At 49.2% G+C, this 9,654-nt stretch overlaps 1 non-coding gene across 1 annotated transcript; it reads left to right on the top strand.

Moving 5' to 3' along the window:
* Positions 1-2,829: 2,829 nt before the first annotated feature.
* TRNAR-CCU lies at positions 2,830-2,902 on the top strand. The gene has a single exon. It is a non-coding gene; the product is annotated as a tRNA-Arg (tRNA).
* The last annotated feature ends 6,752 nt before the right edge of the window (positions 2,903-9,654 follow it).

Raw genomic sequence — 9,654 nt, 5'->3', positions numbered from 1 at the left:
ATTTCCCCATCTATAAGCAGGGACAAAGAATGCTTTGTCACCGCACCTACTTCTCACGGGTGTTGTGAAACTACTATTTGCTTGGAAAACTCTCTGAGAGCAACTCGGGTGAAGGTGCCCGTGGCTCGGATGACGCTGCTGTATTCAGTCCAGGCCAGGGAGGGCCAGGCCAACTCGTCATCCGGTGACCGCCTCAGCTGCCCGAGGGACAGGAGGGACACCCGCCTCTGCTGTGTCGCCAGGCCCGGTGTCACCAAGCCTGCTGGCTGTGCTATGCTCCCAGAATATACCCACGAGGTGCGTGCGCATTCCCAGAGCCACCTGACCCACTGATTTCAGCAGAATATGACCTCTCCCGGAGCCTGGGCAGCGGCTGCCGAGCACCCAGCCCACCCTGGTGTCAGGAAGGAGAGTCGAGGGTTGCCTGGGGATAACCTCGCAGGCCAGGAGCTGGGAATAGACGAACACGACGGTCTTGGCCCCTGGCCTGGGGAGAGCAGATCTCACCAACCTGCATGCTGCAGGAGCAGCAGCCACTGTGTTGCCATGACAACCAAGCTTGGCAACCATCTCTCTGCCTCCCAGGAGGGGACGGTCCCCAGAACTGACCAGGCATTTCCTGGAGCCGCTCAAGGCAGACAATGGAGAAAGGCAGAGAGGCGGGCAGTGCGAGGGACAGGGGGCATACCTGCCACTCCGCCAGCACTCCAGCCTTCACGCTCCATGGGGCACTGAACTCAGCCCCACCCGCTCTCTCTCCCTGCAAATCCACCTGGGGGGCTGCCGCTTCCCTAAAGCGGGTGGCGAAGCATTTAGCAGACAGTGAACAACAGACAGCATGTACATTTAATTATAACTCTCCCAGATAGGAAGGGCTGGCTATATACAGTATGTCTGCCTGTTACTAATTATATTTATTTTCAAACGACGAGGGGGAGGGGGATCTTCTGAAGATGAGTCAGAAAAAAAAATCCTTCAGTGTTATGAAAGCAGAGAGATATCTCTGGAGGGTGTCTGTCATGCGTGGCTGTCACAGCCTGATAATGGAAAAACCTGGGCCAAGAGAACCACGCTGCTGAACACCTCAAGGGGGCTCTCCTGGCCCCGGGTCCCCTCAAGTCAGGACCTGAGCAACTGAAGGGCCTTCCCCGCCCTGCCCCCGGCCCTGAACAGAGCCTGCTCTCCTTCCTGCAAAGACAGGATCATTCAGTGTCTGCTGTCACCTTAATTGGGAGGCAGTTTTCCAGTTGAAAAACACAGCTACGTTTTTTTTTTCCCTCATCAAAGGAAAAGCATCCTGCCCAGATGGCCGAAAGGAAAAGGCTTCATCTTCAATCCCCTGTTCAGCCCATGATGTTATTTATAACAACACCTAGAAACCCAAAATAGCCCCACGCCTGGCAGAAGCCAGTCCCCACTTGGGAGGAAGGCAGACCACTGGGCTAATTTCAGCTGGACGTGGGGTCCGCAGGCCCAGGTGCACTCATCTCCACATGCGAGTGCGCGAGGTGCATGTGGGCCTTTAGAGGAGCCTGTTTCCCAGGCCCCATCAGCTCCTCCTCCTCCTCCAAGGCTGCCCTGGCCCTCCCCTCTACATGCACCAGGGGCTGAGCAGCAAAGGGAACCCAGGGTGACACACCTGCCCCAGAGGAGCGGTAGCATTCATGAAAAAGGCGTTTTCCAATAATTTTTTAAATAGTCACACTTGTTTTGTTTGTTTTCTTCCAGGAAGGCGGCACTGTTTTGGAAAAGGAGGGGGAGGGGGAAAACAAGTGAGTTCATTTCCTGAGTCTTTGAAACGTTTCTCCGTTTCTCCTCCGTAGACAGAGCATCGAGAAGCTGCAGCTCCAGGTAGAGCGCGCGCAGGCCCGTAGCACACGTGGGGCGCAGAGAGGAGTTTGGTCCCACCCATGTTCATTAAGAGCCAGTGGCGGGGAAGCTGGACTCAGCACCGAGGGGCCATGAAAGGACCCGGGGGCGCAGGTCCTGATAAATGTCATTCAGACCAGCTGTTTTGGAAAGGGTCTGTTTGTCCAGGGAAGGTTGGATGATTCCATCAGTTTATTCAAAGGAGAAGGCAGAAAATGGACCTGATCATCAGGGACCCAGGAGAGGGTTATGGGAGCTGCCAATACCTGTCACCGTCCACAGTGATTTTGGAACCCAAGAAAACAAAATCTGCCACTGCTTCTCCTTTTTCCCTTTCTATTTACCATGAAGTGATATGATCTTAGTTTTTAAATTTGACTTTCAGGTCAGCTTTTTCACTCTCCTCATTCATCCTCATCAAGAGGCTCTTCAGCTCCTCTTTGCTTTCTGCCATTAGAGTGGTATCATCTGCATACCTGAGGTTATTGATATTTTTCCTGGCAATCTTGATTCCAGCTTGTGATTCATCCAGCCCAGCATTTCACATGATGTACTCTGCATGTCAGCTAAATAAGCAGGGTGACAACATACAGCCCTACCGTACTCCTTTCCCAATTCTGAACCAGTCAGTTGTTCTGCAGTTCACGCGGTCGCAAAGAATCGGACATGACTTAGTGACTTAACAACAACAACAAACGTGCTTTCACATTTGTTATTTCACCCCATGAGCAGTGGCATTGTGCCCACTCCACAGGGAAGGCGGGCAGGCTCTGGACAGTACATGAGAGACCCAAGGGTACCCCACTCTGCCTGTGATAAAGCCGTCTTTCCTGGTGGCTCTTAGCCATCTGTCCCTCTGCTTCAGGGCTGTAGCTAGCCTCATGTGCAAACGGCACTGTAGGGGTGAGTCAGCCCGTGTCTGTCTGTCCCACTAGAATAAAACTCCATGAGGAAGGGACTTCCCTGGTAGTCCAGTGGTTAAGACTCCACACTCCTGATGCAGAGGGCCCAGGTTCGACCCCTGGTCAGGGAACTAAATCTCACATTCTACAATAAAGGTAGAAGAGCCTGCATGCTGCAACTGTTAATAAGACCCAGCACAGCCATAAATAAAATAAATAAGTAAATGTCTATATTTAAAAAAAAAAAAAGCTGTTACATACACAAGTCTCTCTCAACAACTGAGAATTTCACCATTGTGTAAGACTGAGGACTCCCCAGGTGGTGCTAGTGGTAAAGAACCCGCCTGCCAATGTAGGACACGCAAGAGACGCAGGTTCGATCCCCGGGTCCAGAAGATCCCCTGGAGGAGGGCTCGGCAACTCACTCCAGTATTCTTGCCTGGAGAATCCCATGAACAGAGGAGCCTGGCGGGCTACGGTCAATAGGGTCATAAAGAGCTGGACACGACTGAAGCGGCTTAGCACACACGAGCACTTCAAAAAACAAGATTATGTTCCATGCCTGGGTCACACCGAATAAATGTTGAAAAGCCTCCCTCCCTCGGATCAGTGGCCTTTGGGGGCTGAGGCCAGCAACGGGGGACTCTGTTTTCTCGTGGGCAGGACACATAATACACAGCAGCGAAGAGCCAAGACGCCAGGACTGGCTCTCCTACCTCCCACCACCACGCTTTCCAAAAGGCCATTTGGCTCCAATGTATCATATGACTTGTTCTTAGAGTTACATTTTAACTGACAAAGTTTAACAACAACTATGACTTATGGCCTTCTAAAATTGGCAGCAGAAAAATGAACTGAGGAAGTAATGGAAAAAAACCGCAAGTGAAGCCACTCTGTAAAATGCACAATTTCTGTTGTGTGTGTTTTTTTTTTTTTTTCCCTTTCTAAGCATGTATATGTGTGTGTGTGTATTTTCAAATGGTAGAAAATATTTTCCAGATACACTGCCCGGGCATTTCCAAGCACGTATTTATGCCAAGTTTATAAAAAGCAGCTGCAGACAGGGTTGACCGAAAGGATTGCTCTGCTGTCTGGCTTCCAGAAGGTGCTTGGGTCCTAGCTCTGTCATTAGTACACATTCTTACCTCCTAAAGCTCTCTCACCTGTGTCCTGCTCCCGAAAGAAGACGAACCTCTTTGGGGGCCCCGTGACCCAGAGGGACATGGGGCCCCTACTCTCCTAGGCATTCACAACATGCTTTTGTTTTGCAAGGTCCTATAATGACCTGTGCTTTATCACTTTTAGTCATTTGAAATCCCCACGCAGACACAGAAAGGAAAGGGTTCTGAGGCGCATTTCATAAATATCTGGACGACTTGCTTGGAGGGGCAGAATGGTGGGAGGCCCATCGGCGTCAGTTTCTGAATTGTTCAGAGCAGACTGTGGAACTGCGTGGCTGAGCCTCTGTCAAACTATCTGCATCTTCTCACGTGGACCTGAGACTCTCCATTCCCCTCCCCTCGGCCCTCAGTGGGTGAAGCCCCCAGCTGCCCAGTGAGAAGCTCCAGCCTCCCCTGCGCCCTGGAGGGGCCTCTCCCTGGGACACCCTGAGCCCCTGTCTGCCTGCACCCACATCCAGACGCTCGCTGGCCTGAGGCAGGCCTTATGAGGCACAGCCTTAATGAGGATGACCATAACCTGCTCCCTTGCTCTCCCGGGGGGTGACTAATTCGTTAATCCTGGGAAGGCCCTTTGCAGAGGACAGGCAGGGTATTACTCATGGGACTGAAGGCAGGCACCTGACCCAGTCTGGGCCTGAGTCAGCAGAGAGACCTCCCACCTGCAGGCAGGCTGGGCGAGCTGGCCGGGCTCCCTGCTCAAGGTCAGGGTTGGCCAAGGGGAGGGGTGTGGCCAGCACGCCTCCACGGAGTTTGGGAACCATGTCTCATGGGCGTTTGCATGGTTGAATAAGCCTTCAAATGACTCTGCCAAGAGGCCAGCACACCTTGAGAATATCAGTCAAGACAGGATTTCCTGGTCATTGTTAGGGGAAAATGCTTTTCTCAGAGCGAATTCCTCCCAAGAAATGTTGTTTTCGCCTCCCCTGAGAGGGAAGCAAGCTGAGGCAGCAGCGACGGGCAGTCTGGGGGACCTGAGATAGGTGTGCAAAGGTGGGGGACAGCTATGTTTTCTCTCCTCCAGCTCTTGGTCCTCTCAGTCTGCTCCCCGCTCACATCTCACAGGAAGAGGAAGTGGCAGCCAGAACTGGGAGGCAAGGGTCAAAACCAGTGCATGAGGGCGAGGGCTGCTCAGGCCCGCACCCCCACCCACCCTTGACCCGGCGGAGGGGGTTTTGACATAGCGGCAGCTCAGAAGCCAGGAACAGAAAGCCTTTGAGTGGCCAAGTTAACGCCAAGATTCCACTGCCGAGAGCCCGTTTCCTGCACTCTGCACATTCTTCCCCCGCCCCGTTCCCCCTTCCAGCACCTTCTCCCAGTGACCCTGCTCCACGCTGCCTCTGTGCTTGCAGCCCTAGTTTCTTTTTCCTTCTAGAACACAAGTCATGCGACCAGAAGGATTGCAGGCACTTCTGCTTTCTCTTTTAGGCCCCCAGGTCCATATAAGTCTTTCATGGCCCTTGCTACTTCCCTAGATTGCCTGAAATTCTAGAGGGCCCCCCCCCACCACACACAGAATGATAAAGATGCAAAAATAGGATGGACAGAGGGGACCCTGAGGGCAGAAAAGGAGGCAGCGGGGCTACTCATCTTTGCAGGCAGCCAGGGATGGACAGGGCAGACTGGATTGGGGGCAGAGCAGCAGAAACAGGCTATGAAATGATTTTGTTCTGTTCTGTTTGGAAGAGGTGGGTGGAAATGACAGTTTGGAGAGGATTGGAATGACGGAAAACGGTTTCAGGGGAGGAAGCCTCTTTTCTCCAGTTCTAACAGTGCCATCCAGTGGCTGAGCGAGCAGGTGCAGGGCAGAGGCGCAGGGCAGAGCCTCTGGACAGCTGCGGGACTGTCAAAGGGTGCCCAGCTGATGGCCGGGGGCCAGCCTCCAGCCGCATAGCCAAACTCTTTTCCCTAGAATGGTTTGCAAGGACACAGCCAAGAGGGCTTCCCAAGTGCACCCTTAAAAACCCCAGTGGAGGGACTTCCCTGGTGGTCCAGTGGCTAAGACTCTGCAGTCTCAGTGCAGGGGTCCCGGCTTCGATCCTGGTCAGGGAATGAGATCTCACATGCCACAAGGAAGATCAGAGATCCAGTATGCTGCGATGCAGCCAAATAAATAAATAGATAAAATATAAATTGTGTTTCCCCAAGGACAAATAAGATGAGCTTCTTTTTAAAAAATAAAATAACTCAAATGGATAAGGGTGACCAAGCTTACCAGGTTCCTGCTTCGTTTAGCTTCTGCCTACACACACACAGGCGTCGCCTGGAGGCGTTATCCCATGAGAGACACCAAAGCACATTTGCAACCAGAAAAGTGGTCAGTGACCAGAGCAAGCCTTTCTGGGCCATCAGACCCTCGTCTATGTTCAAGGGAGAGCGAGGGCAGAAGGATGCTGAGCGAGACGAGGCAAGGTAAGCACACCTACGGAAACCTAATCAGGCTAAACTTCCAGCTCAGGACGCAAATCTGGCATTTCACTTAACTGTAGTTGCTTTCTTTTCTATTTTCAACCCTGTAAATCAAAATCAATTTGGCTTAGAACTCCAATAGCTTTCTTTCCAAAGAGAGGCATTTTACTAAAATAGGAGACTTTGCCAGCCGTTGTGTGTGTGGTACCTGGAATCAAGGAGCAAGTGGAAGTCTGTAAGAACGTTCCCCCAGGAGTCCAGGCTCTTGATGTTCATCACACCCTGACGCTGAGCTGCTGGGAACCCCTGAGGCAGTGACCTCATGCGCTAGCTTCTGTGCTCAGCTGTATCCAGCTCTTGTGACCCCATAGACTGTAACACGCCAGGCTCCTCTGTCCATGGGTTCTCCAGGCATGAATACTGGAGTGGGATACCATGCCCTCTTCCAGGGGATCTTCCACACTCAGGGATCGAACCCAGCTCTCCTACATTGCAGGCAGATTCTTTACCGTCTGAACCTGTTCTATAAAACCAGGAGATACAGTTAGATCCACAGTTTTCAAAACTCACTCCTCAGCACTAGCAGAGGGATATCAATTTGGTGGGACTTTGGTTACCATCTCCTTCACCAGAACAGTTTGGCCTTTGTCCATTTTTTTTCATAATTGGCTGCTAGGCAAGATCTTACAGACAAGCAAAAGTTAGGAGAATTCAGCACCACTAAATCAGCTTTACAACAAATGCTAAAGGAACTTCTCTAAGCAGGAAACACAAGAGAAGGGAAAAAAAAAACCTACACAAAATAAACCCAAAACAATTAAGGAAATGGTAATAGGATCCTACATATCGATAATTACCTTAAATGTAAATGGATTAAATGCATAAAAGACATAGAATGACTGGGCAGATGAAAACATGGGCATGGATGCCCTTCCACTTACCACATCACTCTGCTGGGCCCCCAAATAGTATGTAATTATTTTATATTGTTAGTTTAATCATGTTTCCATTATGGCTTGCAACTGTAATGAATTTTTATGTTTTGTCTGGCTATCGATTGTGAAAACGAATAAACGTCTTCTACAATTGAAAAAAAAAAGATCTTATATGAACAAAGGCTTCGGCAGTGCCATAGCCAATTTTTTTTTAATTTTCATTTTATTTTACTTTATTTCTTGTTTTATTTGGCTGCACCAATTCTTAATTGTGGGATGGGGAATCGAGTTCTGCAACCTAGGATCAAACCCGGACTCTCTATGTTGGGAGCCCAGAGTCCCAGCCACCACCAGAGAAGTCTCTTCATGGGCACTTCTGAGGTACTCGCCCGGACCACAGTTCTCGTGACGCCCCACCGAGCCAGCAGACGCCCTAACACCACGTCTGTACGTCGTCACTGCATACCCAGATGACGACTGACTACCCAAGAGATGGACAGCTGTACCAGGCGACCCAATCTGGTTCTTCCTCCCCAGAATTTGAAAGTGGGTCAGACTGGGTCCAAGCCAGCCTCCCGTCAGAGCTGAGGTGGCCAACAGGGAATGGGTGTCTGGGATTAGAGGAGGGAGGAGTCCTGAGCAGCTTCCTTCTCCCCGTGGGGTTTCCCCAACCCCCTCCCCGCACGTCCCCCTTCAGTAAACAAGGTCACCTGTTAAAAGCTGCCATGTTCCCCTTCAGTAAACATCCCCTATTAAAAGCTTTAAAAGCTCTAGACAGGATCCTCTAAAAGCTTCTTCCTGTCTCTAAGAAAAAGCGAGATCACCTAGCCCAGTGCAGTACACCTCATCTCCCTGGAGCCACATTCTGGTTTTTCTTTTTTTCTTTTTCAAGTGCAGTTTCCGGGACTTCCCTGGTGGTCCAGTGGTTAAGATTCCATGCCTCCGCTGCAGGAGAAGCAGGTTCGATTCCACATGCCGCGCGAGACAAAGCAAAAAGAGAGAAAAGGGCAGTTTCTAAATAGACTTTGTAATTTTACGAACTAAAATGTTTACTGCAGTAGGCATATAATGACTCAGTGCAAAGCAACATTATCATTGCCTCTGTGATTAGTATATTCAAAAGCCATTTATAAATCAATCATTTTTCTGCTGCGATACATTTTAATTTGAAAAACATTTTGTTGTTCCTATGTTCTCAGACCACATTACTGGTAACACATTTCAAAATTTATTAGTCCTGAAATCTTCCATCCAAGGACTTATGTATCTATAAATATGCTAATTCATTCATCCATCCATTTTCTTAGATGAATTTACCAAGATGAAATTCAAGATGAGTTTACTCTGAGATTTACCAAAGAAATAGATGGCAAAAATCTCTTCAGTAGGAGCTTATAGGGTAGAAATGAAATAATGTCATTTTCAGCAATGCGGATGGACCTAGAGATTATTATACTAAGTCAGTCAGACAAAGACAAATACCATATGATATCACTTATATGTGGAAACTTTATTTTAAAAATGATAAAAATAAACTTATTTACAAAACAGAAACAGAATAACATGTTGTGGTCCATGCTCAGGTTGGTAAAGAATTTCCAGACATGAGGCAGAATGAGACGGAAATTAAGTTTATGAGAGGAAGACGCTCTGAGAACAGCAGGCCAGGTCAAGGGAGAAGCAACATTGAGCAGGGTCTTCAGTCCACTTTTACACCCAGGGCACAAGGAGTGGGATGGGGAAGAGGAGGGCAGATGCCTTCTGCCTGTGGGGTAGGCGGGGAGACGGGTTGTACTGTTCCATAATAGTTACAGCACGGGGGAGGGAAGGACGATAAGGGTCAGGTTTTTCTGTTCCTGCATTCCAAGACCTTCCTTGGTTTTATCTGCTCTTTTATCCTTGGCTCACCACATAACAGACTTTAAAAAAACGTATGGTCACCAAAAGGGAAATGTGGGGGGGAAGGATAAATTTAGGAGTTTTGGATTAACATTTACACACTACTATATATAAAATCATTGGAGAAGGAAATGGCAACCCACTCCAGTGTTCTTGCCTGGAGAATCCCAGGGATGGGAGAGCCTGGTGGGCTGCCATCTATGGGGTCGCCCAGAGTCGGACACGACTGAAGCGACTTAGCAGCAGCAGCATATATAAAATAGGTAGCCAACAAGGACTTACTGTGTAACACAGGGAACTCTACTCAATATTCTGCAATAACCTAAATAGGAAGAGAATCAGAAAAAGAGTGGATGCATGTGTACGTGTAACTGATTGACCTGGCTGTACACCTGAAACTAACACAACACTGTAAATCAACCATACTCCAATATAAAATAAAAATTAAATTTAATAAAATAA

The sequence above is a fragment of the Oryx dammah genome, unplaced genomic scaffold, assembly GCF_014754425.2.
Source record: "Oryx dammah isolate SB20612 unplaced genomic scaffold, SCBI_Odam_1.1 HiC_scaffold_11077, whole genome shotgun sequence".
NCBI classification, from domain to species: domain Eukaryota; kingdom Metazoa; phylum Chordata; class Mammalia; order Artiodactyla; family Bovidae; genus Oryx; species Oryx dammah.
This window is presented reverse-complemented; position numbering and strand designations above follow the sequence as displayed.